Genomic DNA, 18,463 nt, shown 5'->3' with positions numbered 1-18,463 from the left:
CTCTCGAAGGCGGCAGTTCGCAGGATACAGGTGCAGGCTTTGGCATCTGGCTCTGTGGAAACCAGAGTCCTAGAGGAAAGGCACATGAAGCGGTTTGGAGGAATACATGGGGGAGCCAGGCGGGGGGTCTGCTGCTTGGATCGTCAGGTTCCTCAGCAGGACGGGGTGTGCTTGCACGCTGAAGCGCTCCTCATCCTCGTTGGTGGCGTAGAGCATTTCCCAGGAGGCGTTGGCCCACTGGCCTTGGAAGGCTTCGCCAGAGAGCTTCCCCATGGGCACCAGAAACTCCCGAAGGGTCAGGGTGCGGCTGGTGCAAAGGCCCTTCAAGACACACAGACAGACACAGAGAGAAAGACAAGAAAGTCATTCATTTTCTCATGCCTACATTATTTCTATCAGCTCCTCCCTGTTTTTTCTCCCCCCCCACCCCATTACATTAGTTGGGTTGCCAGGTCCACCCTCACCAGTGGCAGACGTTTCATGGGGGCAGGGTGGGAGGTATACCCCAGAAGCGCCGGCATCATAGGGTTGCCAGGTCCCTCTTTGCCACAGGTGGGAGGTTTTGGGGGCAGAGCATTATGAGGGTGGGGTTTGAGGATGGGAGGGACTTCAATGCCATTATATCCAATTGCCAAAGTGGCCATTTTCACCAGAGGACATGATCTCTATCGGCTGGAAATCAGTTGTAATAGCGGAAGATCTCCAGCCACCACTCTGAGGTTATGCAACAAAAATAAACCAGCACTAGACTACACCTCGCCACATGTATTGTATATCTGCAATTACAATGTGCAAACACTTACAACATATAACCTATAAACATACTATACACATAAGAAAACCTACTCTTACAACAATACAAAACAAAAGAAATAAGTCCATACAGATCCTCTGTTTCAATAAACTTGAACAACTAGCATTTTATCAGGGTTGCAAAGGTAACTCATCAATTCTTTTGCTGACAAAATAGCAGTCCAACTCCGGAGCAGGGGGAGGGAAGAAACACGCCTTCCGGAATGTGTCAGCGTTTTCACCACGTCTGTGGCCTCTTCAGCTAAATGACTTCCACAGGCAACTTTAAAAATGCCTTCTTTTTGTAGCTACTTCATTGTGTCAGCCTTCATCAAGTCAAAGGAGCAATCGTAAACGCGTTCGCTGCAAAGAGCTTTCTGAATTTATTTTTGTTGCATAGCCTTATTCTTTTGAACCATCCGGAGGCTGGCAACCCTACACGTGTTCCAAAAACATCTTATTGAGATCTTTGTTTGTTTGTTTTTGCTCTTCAGGTTTTGCAGTCAGATAAAAACCTGCTTTGCTTTCCTGCCAGCCGTCTCCGCTCACTTACCTTCTCGGCATCGAACCCCAAGGAAAACAAAAAGGGCTTCTCCTTCAAGACTGCCTGCTGCCACTCCTGTTCCGATGCCACCCCGAAAAACCAGTCGTTTTCATAGGTTTCGAGCCAGCTCAGCATCTCCTTAAAGCTTTCAACGGGGCCCAGGCTGGCTTCATCCACCACCAGCTTCACGGTGTATCTGAAAGAACAGAGCACAAAATGCAAGTTAGGAAAAGTGAAAAGAGGCTCCTGGATAGGGTTGGCAACCTCCCCGTACTGGCTGGAGATCTGCTTTTATAGCTCATCTCCAGCCGATAGAGATCAGTTCACCTGGAGAAAAGGGCAATTGGATTGCACTGCCAACCTCCAGGTACCGGCTGGAGATCTCCTGCTATTACAATTGGACTCTACGGCACTGAAGTCCCTCCCCTCCCCAAACCCCATCCTTCTCAGGCTCCGCTCCCAAAATCTCCAGGTATTTCCCAACCCAAAGCTGCCAACCCTACCTGGAGACACAAGCCATCCTCCGGACTGCAGTCATCAGTTCCTCCAGAGGAAGAGGCTGCTTTGGAGGGTGAACTCTAGGGCACAGAGTGCAGACTGCCAAGCTCCCTCCCCTCCCCCAAAAGACCCACCCTCCCTGGGCCCCACCCTCAAAGCTACAGGGATTTCCCAGCATCGACTTAACAGAAAAAACTGAGCCCCACCTGCCGTCTCAGAAAGACGACTATTCTGGGTTTCCGCAGCCACTGGAAGCAGCCCTGGAAGCTCCCTGGGTGACCTTGGTAGGGTTGCCAACTTCGGGTTGAGAAACACCTAGAGATTTTTGGGGTGGAGCCTGAGGAGGGCGGGCTTTGGGGAGCGGAGGGACTTCAATGCCATAGAGTCCAATTGCCAAAGGGGCCATTTTCTCCGGGTGAATTGATCACTGTCGGCTGGAGATCAGTTGTAATATCAGGAGATCTCCAGCTAGTACCTGGAGTTTGGCAACCCTAGACCTTGGGTTAGTCTCTCTCCCTCAGACTAGCCTACTTCACTGGACTGTTGTTGCAAGAAGAAGACAGAGGAGCGGAGAACAATGCATTCAGCTCCTCTGGACACCCAAGTGGGGGTTGAACAGATGTTACAGCAAAAAACAACCGAGGGAGATTGTACCCAATGGCACAATCCGATCTGTTCGCCTTTAAAGTGCTCCAAGGACACACTTTGACGGCAAGAGGGGCAGCTAGCTATGTGGACCTGGTCAAAAATTATTCGCAACAGTAATTATTCTCAGCCCTGACCTGGATGGTACCAGCTAGCCCAACTGTCACCGGCAAACACGGACACACCGTGACCAAATTCGACATGTATTTACTCAAGATTAAGTCCCTCTGTGCCCCACAGGGTTTGCTAACTACAGCCTGCCCTGACCTGGATGGCCCAGGCTAGCTCGATCTCATCAGAAACTAAGCAGGGTTGGCCCCGGTTAGAACTTGGAGAGCGACCACCATGGAAGTCCAGGGTTACTCCTCAGAGGTAGGCAATGGCAAACCACATCTGAACGCCTCTTGCACTGACCTGGATGGCCCAGGCTAGCCCAACCTCATCAGATCTCGGAGCTAAGCAGGGTTGGCCCTGCTTAGTCCTTGGATGGGAGAGCTCCAAAGAAGTCAGGGTCGCTGCGCAGAGGCAGGCAATGGCAAAACACTTCTGTTCGTCTCTTGCCTTGAAAACCCTACAGGGTCGCCCTAGGTCAATTGCGACTTGATAGCACTTTCCACCGCCAATTATTCACGATTCAAATCAAGAACAAATTTCTTAAACAGATGTTTGTTACCCCAGAACCATTTCCTTTACGTCAAAAATGCTACTGTTGAGGTGGTTACCTGAAGGCTTTCAATGCCAGCTGAAACAGTTCCTGCCGTTCTGATAGCCAACACATCGGGATCGACCAGGGGACGTCACCATTTAACATTTTCGTGATCTGGCCAGGAGATGGAAGCATCTGGTCAGATCCGAAGAACGCAAGCCAGCAAGGTAAGATTGCCTAGATGTAAACTTCCCGCAAAGCAGGGTCTTTCAACAGATCGCCAAGCAGAGTGAAATGACCATCTTTCAGGTTGGAGAAATAAAGCTGTCACAGGATGCAGTGGAACCAGTCCTGTGGAAATCTTTCCTGCATTTCTTTCAGCTGGGTGTTCACAAACGGTGCCATCCTCCACCGCCTCGGCATGGCCAACAGCTCCAAATAAGGGCTTTGAAATTTAACAGAGGGCGGGCGCGACAGTTGCCGTTTGCCAGTGTCAAAAGTTGGTAATGCACAGAGCACTGATTTATAAAGTCTGCTGAAAGCACTCTCTTCTGTTGTTTCGTCCTCAATGTATGCCGTGTCTGGCAGTGACGAGCAGGGTCTGAGCACACTTTCCTGGCCTTGTGGGGTTCTCCTGCCGGATTCCAAATCAGCAAGGTGGCTTTTATTGGTCTCCTCCTCAGTTGACTCTAAATGGAGACTTCCAGACCTGGATGACCAGACGCTCGTGGCGCTTGAAACTTCGGGTGGTGTAAATGGGAGAGACTCTCGGCTAGGGGCTTCTCCACTGGTCTTCGGCATTTTGATCTTTTTGTAGCACTCCTGGACCAGTACCCATAAGAGGACTCGGACAAAGTCTGCTTTCAGCTGGGCCCGTTTCTCCGGCAAGTCCATTATTCCGGACAGGCTGTTCCGAGCATCCGAGTAGGCTTTGATGGGCAGAACTGTGCAGGCTGACAAGATGTTCCCCACGTGACGGTTGATGGAGGGTCTCCGAGGGTGCCGGCATTCAAAAGCTTCTTCGAAGATGTCATCGACCTGTTGAGCTTCAGTGGCGTGACAGGATGTCTCCTCCAGTTCTAACCCCTGAAGGACAACACAACACATCAGACAAATACATTTGACTCTTTTGTAAAGACCTACAACCATTTGATGGCTTGGGTTCAGATTACCCTCCAAACCATGGTTTAGAGTAGGGGTCTCCAACATTTTCGACCCTACTGGGTATCATTTGAGTTCTGCCACTGGGTGTTGGGCACTGCCACAAAATGGCTACCATGAAATGGCTGTTGCAGGAGGCTGAGCCAACCACAAAATGGCTTCCGCAGCTTACATTCAGTCACACAGTGAAGACCCTCTGCTGTGGGGGCAGCTGCTGCCAAAGCAACATTTTAAAAAATCTGCACAGCCAATCAGAAGCCTTGCTGGCAAAACCCCAGAGAAGAGAGAACTGTGACTAGCCCAAGGTCACCCAGTAGGCTTCATGTAGAGGAGTGGGGAATCAAACCCGGTTCTCCAGATTAGAGGCCATTGCTCCAAACCACCGCTCTTAACCACTACACCATGCTGGTAGAAGTGGATGGATAAAAGAAGGGTTACATTTTCTGGGTTCAATAAAAGATATTCTCTCTCTCTCTCTCTCTCTCTCTCTCTCACACACACACACACACACTGTTTAAGCTTTCTGTGACCCCAGGCCATATTAGTGAAAACACAGTTTTAACAATGCATAAAACCAGTTATACTGCTTCAAGATGTAACAAAGAAAGGGCACGTGAGCTCAGGGGTCCCCAACGTGGCGCCAATAGGTGCCATGGCACCCGCCAACACCTTTTTAGCAAGTGGGAGGGGCCAGGTGGAGCTTTCGCCCTGCAGAGCTGCTGATTGGCCATTGGAGATTTTTAAAAAATGTTGCTTTGGCAGCAGCTGCCGCCACAACACAAGGATCTTGAAAAGGCACCCTGTTCAACAGAGCCTCTGCCTGAAATGTCAAACAGTGAGAGCTACGCGTCACCTCATTCGTGGACATTTCGCAGTTGGCTCCGCCTCCTGCGGCAGCCATTTTGTGACTGAGTCTGCTAGCCTGTAAGAGAATTCCAACGGTGCCGGCAGGCTCGAAAAGGTTAGGGACCCCTGCTCTCGCTCCAGTGATGCCACTAAGAAGGTTTGCCGGTCGTCACCTCGATGTTCACGGAGCAGTAAGCGTTGCCTCTCTCTAGGGCCTGGATCCACGCCAGTCTGTCCTGAAACCGACACAGAGGTATTGCGATCCAGGTAAACCCAGGCCTTGGGGAAGGAAGGAAAGTGCATTAAGGGTCGGTGCAGCATTTTGTCAAAACTGAAATTGACGCGGTGGGCACTATCCTGCTGTTACTGGATGAGAATTAGGGGAGTCCAGCGATGCCACAAGGAACACGCCTGACACGAGGGCAGACAAGCGCACGGCGACTATTCATAGCTCATGAAAATATATACTGGAAACGAGGGAATGGAAATTTCTGAAAGATATCGGGGAAGGCCGGAGAATGGGGGTGCAAAGAAGGTGGCTAGGTGGGAAAGGGGGTATCAATATGCATTTTTCAGAACTGCTTCAGAGCAACAGTATGATGAGCTTCTGGAAAGACTTTCTGCTTAGAATTTCAACTGCGGGACCTTTCCCCCTCCTAACAACAGTCAGGCCTTATTCGTGGTAAGGGCACTATTTCGGAACAGTTCCCATCACTGGGCAGAAAGACTGGATCGATAGACTTCCACAGGGCAGGATTGTTGTATCCAGGGCAAATGACCAAGAAGGGAGAAGTTTGGCTGGCACAGCATCTCCAGTCCTTGGATTCAGGATAGGGGAAAGTTGCGGCCTTCTGAAGTTCTCTCCCAAACAACTATGCTCTTGAGAATATCACAGTCCCTTTACTGAATAGAATGTGTTTTTTCACCGTCAGGGCAGCCCAAGTGGGCAGGTTTTCAAGGTGTTTGGGCACTGACCAGACCCAAACCAAGCTTCAGCAAGACGGGGGCACATTTGCACCATTTTACCAGCCTAGCAAGCATTAACGTTTTCTTTCCGGATGCACTGGAGGAGGATGAAGTATGTCAGCGAATGCTGGTTGGCTGCATATCACTCCTTAAGAAATCTCCAGTCGCACCCAAATGTTACCGGTCGGCACAGTGAAACTTTAGCACTTCAGAATAAGGTCAAGCACAACCTGAAAAGCAAGCCGTTCTATTAGTTAAAAAACAAACACATTAAAACAACCTTTTCTATCATGCCGAGCTAAAAGAGTATATACTTTTGCTAATGTTTTAGCAAAATAATAATAATAATTTGTGCTTAGGGTTGCCAACTTCCAGGTACTAGCTGGAGATCTCCTGCTATGTCAAGTGATCTCCAGCCCGATAGAGATCAGTCTACCTGGAGAAAATGGCTGCTTTGGCAATTGGGCTCTATGGTATTGAAGTCCCGCCCCTCCCCAAACCCTGCCCTCCTCAGGCTCTGCCCCCCAAATTTTCCAGGTACTTCTAAACCCGGAACTGGAAACCCTACACGTCCCAGAGGTTATCACGACTAGGGGCAGCTCACGCTGGAGCCAGGGAATCAACTTCTGCCCCTACAGAAGCCTCGGGCTGGCTGCAGTGATCTGCTGAACCCCTTAACACTGCTACAGTCAGCTGGAGGCTGCAGAACACTGGCAGGGGCCAGTCGGGAGACCTTCATGCCACCACAGGACCTGCACACTGGCCAGGATCTAGAGAAAGGGGGAGCGAATAGCTGAACTTAACACATCCTGGAAACAACGAAGCTAAGTGTCCATGGCCACAGGTCAGTCACCCACACCCCCATCCATTGCATGAAAGGCAGCATGCATTGGTTTCACTGTAAGCTTCAGGGCGCATGACTGCTACTTTTCGAAGACACCAGGGGGGGCACCTTACAGATGCCCTTCACTTGACTTACCCAGGCTACCAGATGCGAAAGCGGTCTGCAACGCTGCTGTTAAGCTGGGAACCATCTGCTGGTAATATGCCGTGTCAGGACACAGAAAGGCGTTCTTGCCCACCGGTCCTGGCCAGCTTCGGACAGGCCTGGAAAAACCGATAAGAAAGATGGGGAGGCTGAAAAGGGGCAGCAAGGGGGAAGACAGCAGTGTAGAGAGAGCTATGAGGGTGAGGAGAATCAGGAAGAAGGCAATCAGGGCGATCAGGGGCAAGGAGGACTTCCGGCGCTGTCTTCTCTCGGTCCACGACGTCACGAGAACGGTTACCGCAAACCACAGTTTGGAGAGAAATTGGAAGAGATGGTTCCGGATGAAGCCGACCTAGTGGGTCAGAAAGAACTTTTTTAAAAAAAATATAGTCCTCTTTTCTCACTGAGCCTCCAAGAGGAAGATTGAAGGACAGAAAACTGTGCCATGAGGCAGCACAAGACAACCCAGTGAACAATGCAAGAGGACGAGGGTTGTGGAATGAAGGAGGCTTTGCTCCGTTTTGCCAGCTGGAACCTTTTGCAAGGGGATCGAGCTTCTATTTTATTAATTTAAAACCTTTTTCTGCGGCCTTTCCACCCGATCAGGGTCCGTGAGGTGGCGGAACATAAAAACAGTCAAACATTTGAACAATTACAAACAACATCCAAAATGATCAAAGAATTCAATAAAACATACAAACCAACAACAGCGGAACCAGGGAGAAGGAACAGTAACCGTTATTGGGGTTATGCCACACAAAATGGGGAAAAGGCGTCACTCGCTGGTGAAAGACACCGATAGAGAGAGGCAGACAAACTTCCCTGGGTGCCACCACCAAGAGGGCTCTTTCTCAGGTCACCACCAGTCTAGCTTCAGATGGGGGGGGGCAACCGAAGCAGGGCCCTCAAAGATGACCCGAGTGTATGGGGTGGTTCATATGGGAGAAGGCAGCCCCTAAGGTATGGCGATCTCAGACCATTCAGGGCTTTCACCTTCAAAACCACAACAGGTTTTTCTAACACTAAATATGAAGAATGTGACTCAAAATTTGCAGGAATAGGAAAGGAGGCAGAGGGGAAATCGGGGCTGTGTGGACATTTTGTCTGACGGGGGCAGCAAAGTTGATTTACCAGTAAGAGTCTGGTTCCTGTGTCAAGGCTTCGGTTCCACCAGAAGTCTGTTTCCGACACCAGAAGCTGAATCGTCGACACCAGCACCATATCTGCGAGGGCACACTCTGTATTTTGTTATACCTAGAACGGAGAGTGGTTGGAACTGGAGTTTTGTTTTTTCAGATCCCACCATAACCTCAGCTAATTTTTAAAAACTTGAAAACATAACTGTGTTTCGCAGAAGCTTTCCACCACAGTTTGGGTAAAGCTGCTTTCAGAATTTTATTCCCTCCAGCAAAATCCCTTCCCAGGGCACAAGCGATTCTGGTCTTGTTCTGCCAAGATCCACACTGCCCAGAGTTGCTGACCCGACGATTCCTTCCCGTTTCTGTCACACACAGGACCTCTCAGGCCTTCTAAGAAGTCCTGTGAGAGCTCATTTCTGAAAAGAGCCTCAGATTCTAATTCGGGGCGGTGTGTGTGTGTGTGTGTGTGGAGAACCCCTCGGCAAATTCACAGACAACTGTGAGTTTCGGAGTAACTTCACTCCCAAGAAGAACTGTGAGAGGTCAAGAATTTGGAATTTTTTTTTATTTATTTTTTGCTAGGCCCAGAGAAAAGACAGCGAAAAGGTGGAGGGGCGGCAGCAAGATATAGGCCAATCTCGGCAGTACTTGGAAGCGAAGTGCTTAAGAGCGGTGGACTCTAATCTGGAGATTAGGTTTGGATTCCCCATTCCTTCATATGCAGCCTGCTGGGTGACCTTGGGCTAGTCACAATTCTCTCAGAACTCTCTCAGCCCCACCTTCTTCACAAAGTGTCTGTTGTGGGGAGGGAAGGTGATTGTACGCTGTTTGGAGACTCCTTAAAGGTAGAGAAAAAGTGGGATACAAAACCAATGCTTCTTTTTGGTCAGTCCTTGGATGGGAGACTCCTGAGGAGGACAGGGGCTGCTATGCAGAGGAAGGCAATGGCAAACCTGCCTCTCACTTGCCTTGAAAGCCTCTTGCTGGGGTCACCATCAATCTGTTGCATCCTGATGACGCAGGCATACGTAAGCAAAGGAGTGAATGGAAGACTCTGAAGGATTTGGGGACAGAATACCCTCCCTTACGATGTAGGGGGCAGGGCAAATCACCAAAGCCCCTCCCAGCCCCTTTCTCCTTAACCCCTCTCTGAGTTTGAAGTAGGAAGCGGAGCATCCTCACATCCTTCACATGCACACGGGTGTGGGTGGAAAGACATGAATCAGAAGTTCCAGCTCCCTGCCAGCCCAGATCTGGACCACATGCCCACAATTCCACACATGCACGGCAATGTTGCAGAAACATGGAACACACACAGAAATGCATCTCATTAGTAGTTCATCTCCCCATAGTTCTGGGAACCGTCTTACAGTGGAGGATGACATAGCGGCTAAACACTCGACAGACGTTATTTCTGAATTCCACACCACATGCCCAATAAGAGAAGATTAGTGGACTACTTATGGTGCCAAGGTGGAGGAGTGTGACTTGTCTACAGCCTACTCATGATGCACAGTCACTCTTCTGTATCTCAGGCAAAGGTTTATCCTAGCAGCGCTACCCAACAACCTTTGGCACCAGGACTGAAGCCCAAAGGGGCCTTTCCAAGTCACAGCAATGGAGTTCAAGTTATCCTTGGGCATACTGACAATACACTTTTTGGCACAGAATTGCTTTACAAGGCCTGCTTTCCCCCACATGGTATCATACCACTTTGGTGCCACGCTTGAAAATTACCATTCGAAAGCTTCTTGTCAATCCGATGGAGACAGACACAGATGAGAGATGATTCAGAGAATCGTCCAGCAGGAGAAAGGCGATCATAGCCAAAGGTGACACTGAAATCAGAAGTTGCAAAAGACAGATAACAACCTTTTTTCTCACACAAAGATTCCAACAAATGCACACACAAACACCACTCCTATCACTAGCTCAAAACAGGCTCTGGCTTCAGAGACCTTGGGTGAAAACGCATGGTCGCTTTAGCCTCCTTTATTCCCTGTTTCAACCAGGATTCAGCCAGAATCAAACACATACTTTTCATCGAACGTGCGTTCGATCCTGGCTGAATCCTGGCTGAAACAGGGAATAAAGGAGGCTAAAGCGACTGTGCGTTTTCGCCCCTTCTTACCACAGCTCTCTCAGAGCTCTCTCAGCCCCACCTACCTCACAGGGTGTCTGTTGTGGGGAGGGGAAGGGAAGGCGATTGTAAGCCAGTTTGATGGTTCCTTAAGTGGTAGAGAAAGTCGGCCTATAAAAACCGGCAGCGCCCGAGGAGCCCCGAAGCCCCTTAAGTCTGACAAAGTGTGTTCTGACTCATGAAAACTGAGGCTGGAATAAACGTTGCTCGTCTCTGAGATGCTGCTGGACTTCTGTTTCATTTTGATTGTCACATCCCAAAGAGGAGGAAGGAGGGTACTGGATTTGGGAAAGAGGTCTCTGCTCTGATGAAAGAGGTCTCTGCTCTGCTCTTTACTTTCCTGCTTCCTTGAAGGGACAAAGCTCTGCACCAAAACTCGGGTGATGATGATCAATGTTTATGAACGTGTGATTTCCGCCTCCTCATGATCACCCCATGAAGCAGGTTCAACTAAAACTAAAGACTCCAAGTCACACACTGACAGCTTCATGGAAGAGTGAGGCTTGACTCCCCATTCTTCCCAGCCTGATAATCCAGCCACTACACAACACTGACTCCTTATGTACTTACAAACCAACATTTTGTTCGCTTTAACGGTCTTAGGGGGAGGGGGCTATTTAAATCAGGATCCGTATCACAGATTTAAAATTGCCTTGACCAATAAAAACAACAATCCACCCTATAACATCCATAGTAGAATGTGATAGTTTCAACCATAGCCTCTCCCTTGGGATGGTATCAAAAGCTCCCTTAAGATCCATAAAACCCGCATAAAGGGTGCCATTTCTGGGGGAGGAATATTTCTCGGCTAGATGGGAGAGCACTAAACAGTGGTCCGGGACAGACCAACCCCTTCTAAAGCCAATCTGTTCCCAGCCAAGGATGTCATTACTCTCCAACAACCTCTTTAACAAGTAGGAGGAATACAATTTGCCTAAGCAAGACAAAAGGCTGATTGGACGAGAACAGCTTGGGTCAGAGTGCTGACCCTTTTTAAAGATTGGGACGATAATAGTATGTCTCCAAGATTTTGGAATAGCTCCTGAGGCATTAATTTGTGTGAATACAGGAGCAAGAATGTTGGCCCACCAATCGCTGTTGACTTTAAAAAGTTCGTAGAGAATTAGATCAGGACCTGGGGCTTTACCTGAGTGTAGGCGATCAATGAGCGGTTTAATTTCCTTAGGAGACACACCTGGCCAGGAATTCAACAAAATAGAAGGTGCTACAGGTATAAGACCCTGGTTTTCCACAGAGTAGGAGAAGAGGCTCTTGAAGTAAGCTACCCAGACCCAGGGTAACATAGTATAGCCACCTTTTTCTTTAAAAAATGGCAGAGGAATCCTGAGTAACCACCAAGCTACGAAACCTCAGTCAATCGACTGCTTTTCTAGTGCAACATGAGGAGGGGGTTCGGCTAGGTGACCCTGGTGGTCCCTTCCACCTCTGGGATCCTACGATTCAAGGATTTTGGACTGTTGTTTCGTAAACCGTAGCCTAAGATTATTCATTCAATAGGAATTCTACTCCCCAAAGCTAAATTCAGTACACCAGCCCCGAGGACCGACGTGTTCATTTGATGCTGAATTGTTTTCTTGGGGGAAAAGGGGAAGCTGTGACTCTTATACTGGGTGGGGGGAGGGAGCAAATAGCCCTTCTCTTCAACCTTGGCCACATCGACTGTCCTCAGAGTACTGAAAACCCTTCCCCAGCTTTCATGTGGATGCTTAGCAAGAGGCCCCCAAACCAGATGTTTTCTCATGGTGAGGAAGGAAATTGGGAAAGAGAGGAGGACTTCCGCCCGCAGAAGATAGCCGGCTGCAGAAGATGGTAGCCGCCCAACCCAGCGGGTGTAAGGGCTTAAACAGATACTGGAAGGCAGAATGAACCAGGTGGCGAAGCGAGGCCTAATTTATGCAAGGCTGGCAGACTGGAGGGAAGACTTCGGACTTAAGGTCTGCTGCTGGCCAAGTCCAGCCCACCCAGCCCTGTCCCCCTGCACCTGACTGGTCCCTTTGAAAACCGAGTGTCAAGAGTCAGGCTTATTTCAGTTCCAGTGCATCTTTTGGTGTATCTATTGGTTTTGCTATTCAAACGTATCGAATGGTTTTGCTGTTCAGGTGAAGGGTTTGAACTGAGGTGTTCGAGCTGTCAGTAGTCCTGCTGTCCAGGCAGGCTCTTGACATGAGCTGGGCCCATTTCTGTTCATGAGTTCTCCTTTGGTTTGGTTTATCTGAACTGTTCAAGCTGCCCCCGCTCCTTTCCTCCCCCCCCCCACTCTGACCTTGAGTCTCTAGCAGGCAACTTCAGTATTATGGCCTGCTCACTCCCTGCTTCCTGCCAGGCACCGTTATCTCTTAATTCCCAGGCCGCTTGGTTTTGCACCTGGGATGACTCTGTGCTTAAAGTTATGCTTTGTAGTTTAGTTTGTCATTAGCAGCTTTGAAACTGTGGATTGCTTATGCTATATCCTGCGGCTCCTGAATAAACGTTTACCTGCTTGAGACCTGCCTGTCTGAGCGAGTAACTTTTTGGGATTGCCGAGGTTGGCTGGAGAACCTCACACCGAGGCAAGGACGAAAGGTCAGGTGGGGAAGTTGCTATTGGGGAGCACGCACAGCTGCACGAGTTCCTCCAGCCACCCTCAGAAGATGTCAGCTGCCTGGTTCGGGTGGAGCTGCCTTGCTGCTTCGCCACTGAAGCCCCCTCCTCCAGCCTCTCCCCAGCACTGGACAGCAAGCAGGGCTGGCGGTGGAGCCCTGGGGGCCCCCATTGCTTCCCACTTCAAGCATTCCTTCTTTCAAGACAAGTGGCTTATTAGCATTGTCTGTGTAGAATCATTGGTCTCACAGCAGGATTCAAAGCCTTCTCCTCCTGGGAATAGGGATGACAAATCTGGCTTGGGACATTTCTGGAGATTTGGGGGCAGTGTCTGGGAAGGGTGGAGTTTGAGGAGGAGAGGAACTCAGCAAGAATGGCCAAGAGCCTGTCCTCTGAAGCTGCCTTTTCCTCCAGCTGTTCTATTTAGTAGTCTGGAGATCAATTGTAAGTCCAGCTCCAGGCCCCACCTGGAGGCTGGTAACCCTACCTGAATTCTCTGTGCAGCACTTCCAACACTGGTCCATCTAAGGTTCTTATCGAGGAGGCACCATTTTCCATTCTTCAAGTTTATGTCTTGTATGGGGGACAGGTGTATGTGTACTGGGAAGAGTGACATTGTCATGGTATTCCTAGTGTTGCTTTGGTGTTGATTGGTGGCTTCTGTGCATTGATAAGGCAAAGACTTTGTTGGCATGTGACATCTTGTTTGCTACATGATAGAGTTGCCAGGGATGCTATGGAAGTCACTGTAAACCTTACTGCACTTTGCCCTTGTTTCTAATGATATTGTTCCACTGAGAGTGCATAGGATCATTCATAGTTACATAGACTTGCTGGGGGCAGGCCTCCCGCCCTGGGTCCCACTACTCCCACTGCAAAATTGAGTGTGGGGATCCATGGAAATTAGTGCCACACTGATGCTACACATCACTTCCAGGTCCATGCTAAAAGTATTGTTGCAGTGTCACACTAAATATTCAGATTCTGCTTGTAGCCAGCCCTGCTGTTACATAGGCATTAGCTCTGGTGCAGGTACAGCCAACATAGTGGGACTATAGGTCTGGCTTCCTTTACCTGCATTGCAGTATTTTCAAGTAAGGCCTGGTTCACACTCATGCAGGGAATAAGGGGGCAGAATGCCGAGGTATTAGAATGAACTCTGCACCACTTCATACTACAGGTGGAGGATCATAATGGCATGTTGGAGTGTTCTTCTATGTTAACATTTCACAGTAGGAAGAAAACCATAACTGCAAACAAAAGGACAGGGAGAGAAACTTCCTTCCTACTGCCTAGGGATGCCAGCCTCCAGGTGGGACCTGGGGATCCTCTGGAATTACAGCTCATCTCCAGATTACAGAGATCAGTTCCCCTGGAGAAAATGGGTGCTTTGGAGGGTGGACTCTACGGCATTGCACCCCACTAAGGTCCCTGTCCTCCCCAGGCTCCATCCCAAATCCCGAGGAGTTTCCCAACCTGGATCTAGCAACCCTGCCAGGCTTTGTGTGAGTTGAGTGCCGTCATGTCACTTCCTTAGGGTTGCCCACCTCCAGGTACTAGCTGGAGATCGCTTGCTATTACAACTGATCTCCAGCTAATAGAGATCAGTTCACCTGGAGAAAATGGCCGCTTTAACAATTGGACTCTATGGCATTGAAGTCCTTCCCCTCCCCAAACCCTTCCCTCCTCAGGCTCCACCCCAAAAATCTCCTGCCAGTGGCGAAGAGGGACCTGGCAACCCTACGCTTCTGACTTATGGCAACCCTATGAATCAATGTCCTCCAAAACGTCCTATCTTTGATAGTCTTGCTTAGGTCTTGCAAATTGAGGGCCGTGGCTTCTTTATAGAGTCAATCCATCTCTTATTGGGTCTTCCTTCTTTTCTGCTGCCTTCAACTTTTCCTAGCATGATTGTCTTTTGTCTTCTCATAATGTGACCAAAGTACGATAGCCTCAGTTTAGTTAATTTAGCTTCTAGGGTCAGTTCAGGCTTGATTTGATCTATAACCCACTGGGTTTTTTTTTTTTTTTTTTTGGCAGTCCACAGTGTCCGTAACACTATCCTCCAACACCACAATTCAAAGGAATCTAGCTTTCTTCATTGTCCAGCTTTCACACCCATACATAGTAAATGGAAATACAATGGCGTGAATTAACTTGATCTTGGTTGGCAGTGACACATCCTTACACTTCAGAATCTTTTCTAGCTCCTTCGTGGCTGCCCTTCCCAGTCTCAATCTCCTTCTGATTTCTTGGCTGCAGTCTCCCTTTTGGTTGATGGTGGAGCCAAGGAATAGAAAGTCTTGAACAATTTCAATTTCCTCATTGTCAACCTTAAAGTTGTGTAATTCTCCTGTAGTCATTACTTTTGTCTTCTTGATGTTCAGTTGTAGTCCTGCTTTAGCACTTTCTCTTTTAACTTTCAGCAGTAGTCATTTCAAGTCTTTGCTATTTTCTACCAGTAATGTAGTATCATTGACATATCTCAAATTATTAATGTTCCTTCCCCCAATTTTCATTCCACCCTCATCTAAATCTAATCCATTTTTCCTAATGATATGTTCTGCATACAGATTGAAGAGATAGGGAGATAAAATGCATCCTTGTCTAACACCTTTGCCAATTGGAAACCATTCTGTTTCTATATATTCTGTCCTAACCGTGGCCTCTTGTCCAGAGTATAGGTTGCCACATCAAAATGACTAGATGTTGTGGCACACCCATTTCCTTTAAAACCAGCCACAGCTTTTCATGATCCACACAGTCAAAAGCTTTGCTGTAATCTATGAAACACAAGCTTTACTGATGTTTAAACAAGCAGTTTGGTCACAGCAAGTTCAAATATTGATTGTATTTCTTTAGCGTAACTAAAGAAAATGGTGTAAAACTAAGGTTTTCCTGTTTCAGAATTGTGTGAGTGCTTTTTTTTGGGGGGGGGGGATCAGCAGATTACCAGACATGCCTATAGGCATGGCATAATGCAGGATGGAAAAAAACCAAACAGCTTTTTTACCTGGCACTACAAACTGAAAGTCAGAATAGAAACCAGTTCTTTACACACACACACACACAAATATACTACAACATATACAAATATAAATATTAAAAATAAAGACATTCATCCACAGATAATGTCATTTAAAATAATCCAAAATATGGATTAACATAGGAAACCATGTTTCTGTGATTTGATTCTGCTTTATATTTGATCTTTAATTAATCGTCAATTTTGCAATTTTTAAAAAGAATTTCTTTTCATTTCAATAGAAACAGAAATAGAAAATAGAAAAATACAGAAAAATAGAAAACAATTCAAAAGCCGTTCTGGGTGGACATACAAAAATTTGATAGATTACTACATACATACAATTATTTTTCTGTATTATGCCAAGTTTCTACCCTGTTAATATATGATTCTGTTAGTTTTTATTTATTTATTTATTATAAAGTATTAGAATACAGAAAAAAGAAGGAGGGTAGGGGAAGGAATCATTTAACACAAATTGTCTCTTCCGAGCCTTAACAAGAATAATATTAAAAAGGGAAAATAACAAGTTTATCACAATTTCAATTCTTACTCTATAACCTAGATCATCTTAGAACTCTTTCATATAGCTCAGACATATACTCTTGATAGCCATTCAGTAGTCATTCAAAAAAATAATCATTGAAATGTCTTAATACTCTTTCAAATAAGCTGAACATACCTAACTCTTAATACAAAGTTCACAGACGTCTCGATGGGCCGTGCTGGGGAAAATTCTTTAGACAGACAGACAGACAGCATAGCAGCATAGTCTGCTAAAGAACTCCCAACTAATGGACAATTTCAAACCCCTTATATACTCTTTCTCCAGGGGAATCCTAATCTGTATTTGTCTATGTTTATTTATTACAATCTTCACACCAAATCTTCCCAAGGATTTGAAATATTCTTATATACTAAAAAATACAAATCAAACAAAATTTCCCATTATCACTATACCTGAAGGCTATATTTGCAAGGTTATATATGTGCAAGGTTATATAATCAGCTAATAAAGATATACATTCATAATCAGATTCTCAATATCAAGCTGGATAACAATAAATGGTTAAATATAATATGGTGAGAAATATCTTTTATTGACACGAAGGATGCTGAGAAATGATGCCAAGCTACCAGGATAATCAATCTCTATCACCCCCACCGTTTAAAGGGGGAAAGGGTTTTGCTCTTATCTCTTGTTTACTTTAGTGAAGGTCGTATTGGCTGAACGCCTAGAATCAGAGGGAGCCGACGGTATTCGCTTCACTCTCAGTTCTTCGCAAAACCAAAACCATCTATACATGCCAAGTTCCGCCGGGAGTATAACTTTAATATTGTTAATTGCCACAACTTGCAAGCATTTTATATAGTTTTAATCCAATATTTGCCCAAGACTGTTACACAACAGTCCAGCTTCAGGACTAATGGTGTGTGTTGGGGTTGAACCTTTTACCTGCTCCCCAAAATAGATATCCTAGTTGCTAAACAGGACTATAGAGCAAAGCGGCTGATTCCTATGCAGTCTGTGAAGAATATAAAAGTCGGAGAGGAAATAAAACATTTTCTCTAAGAGCTCACACTGTTCTTTTGTGCCGCTCATTTATCCCATCCACTTTCAATTAGTACTTCCAGTTTAAACAGTATCAGATTTTTCCATCACATCTGTAGTGGAAAACATATCCAACCATTCTGTATAAGGGAGGTCAAGATCTGTATCCTTCTTCAAAGGTCTGACAATAGAAATTCTGTCATCTGTGTGGTGCAAATAAGAAACGTGCTCTTCTAAAAACAGTGATATGGCTCAGATAAGGCTCTTGCAGACAGCCCTATATGTGGCTTAAGCAAGCTAACTTATTTGTGCCTCGTTCTATAGATACATGTAATTTTGCATTTAAAGACTGGGATCCAGAAATTCCATCCGAGGGCAAAAAAACACTTGGATCCTGCCCATCCTATCTAATTTTTCTAGTAATTTATGGAGCTTTAATGGACATGCATAGGGTTGCCAGGGCCCTCTTTGCCACTGGCGGGAGGTTTTTGGGGTGGAACCTGAGGAGGTCGAGGTTTGGGGAGGGGAGGGACTTCAATACCATAGAGTACAATTACCAAAGCAGCCATTTTCTCCAGGTGAAATGATCTCTGACGGCTGGAGATCCATTGTAATAGCAGGAGATCTCTGGCTAGTACCTGGAGATTGGCAACCGTAGACATGCATCATGATTAAATGTAAACATCTCTCTTTATGACAGTCAAAATCTTTTTTTCCCTTGTAGCACAACTTTTTTCCATTAAACTCCTTAGGGCTGTGAAGCAGAAACCCTTTTCCCCCAACATACATTAAGCTTCTCCAAGTGAATGAGCTGATTTCAACTGACATTGTACATATGACATTAGGCAGCTTCGTAGGTTGTGAGATGGTTCTTGGAAAATATCTTATACAAGACTGGAAAATTTCTGGCTGCAGCTGTC

The 18,463-nt window shown here is 46.9% G+C and overlaps 1 pseudogene; it reads right to left on the bottom strand.

Moving 5' to 3' along the window:
- Positions 1-69: 69 nt before the first annotated feature.
- Positions 70-18,463, bottom strand: part of LOC130480071 (pecanex-like protein 4) — a 34,426-nt pseudogene continuing 16,032 nt past the window's right edge.

The sequence above is a fragment of the Euleptes europaea genome, chromosome 7 (assembly GCF_029931775.1).
Source record: "Euleptes europaea isolate rEulEur1 chromosome 7, rEulEur1.hap1, whole genome shotgun sequence".
Classification (NCBI taxonomy): domain Eukaryota; kingdom Metazoa; phylum Chordata; class Lepidosauria; order Squamata; family Sphaerodactylidae; genus Euleptes; species Euleptes europaea.
The sequence above is the reverse complement of the archived record's forward strand: the minus strand, read 5'-3'. Positions and strand labels throughout refer to the sequence as shown.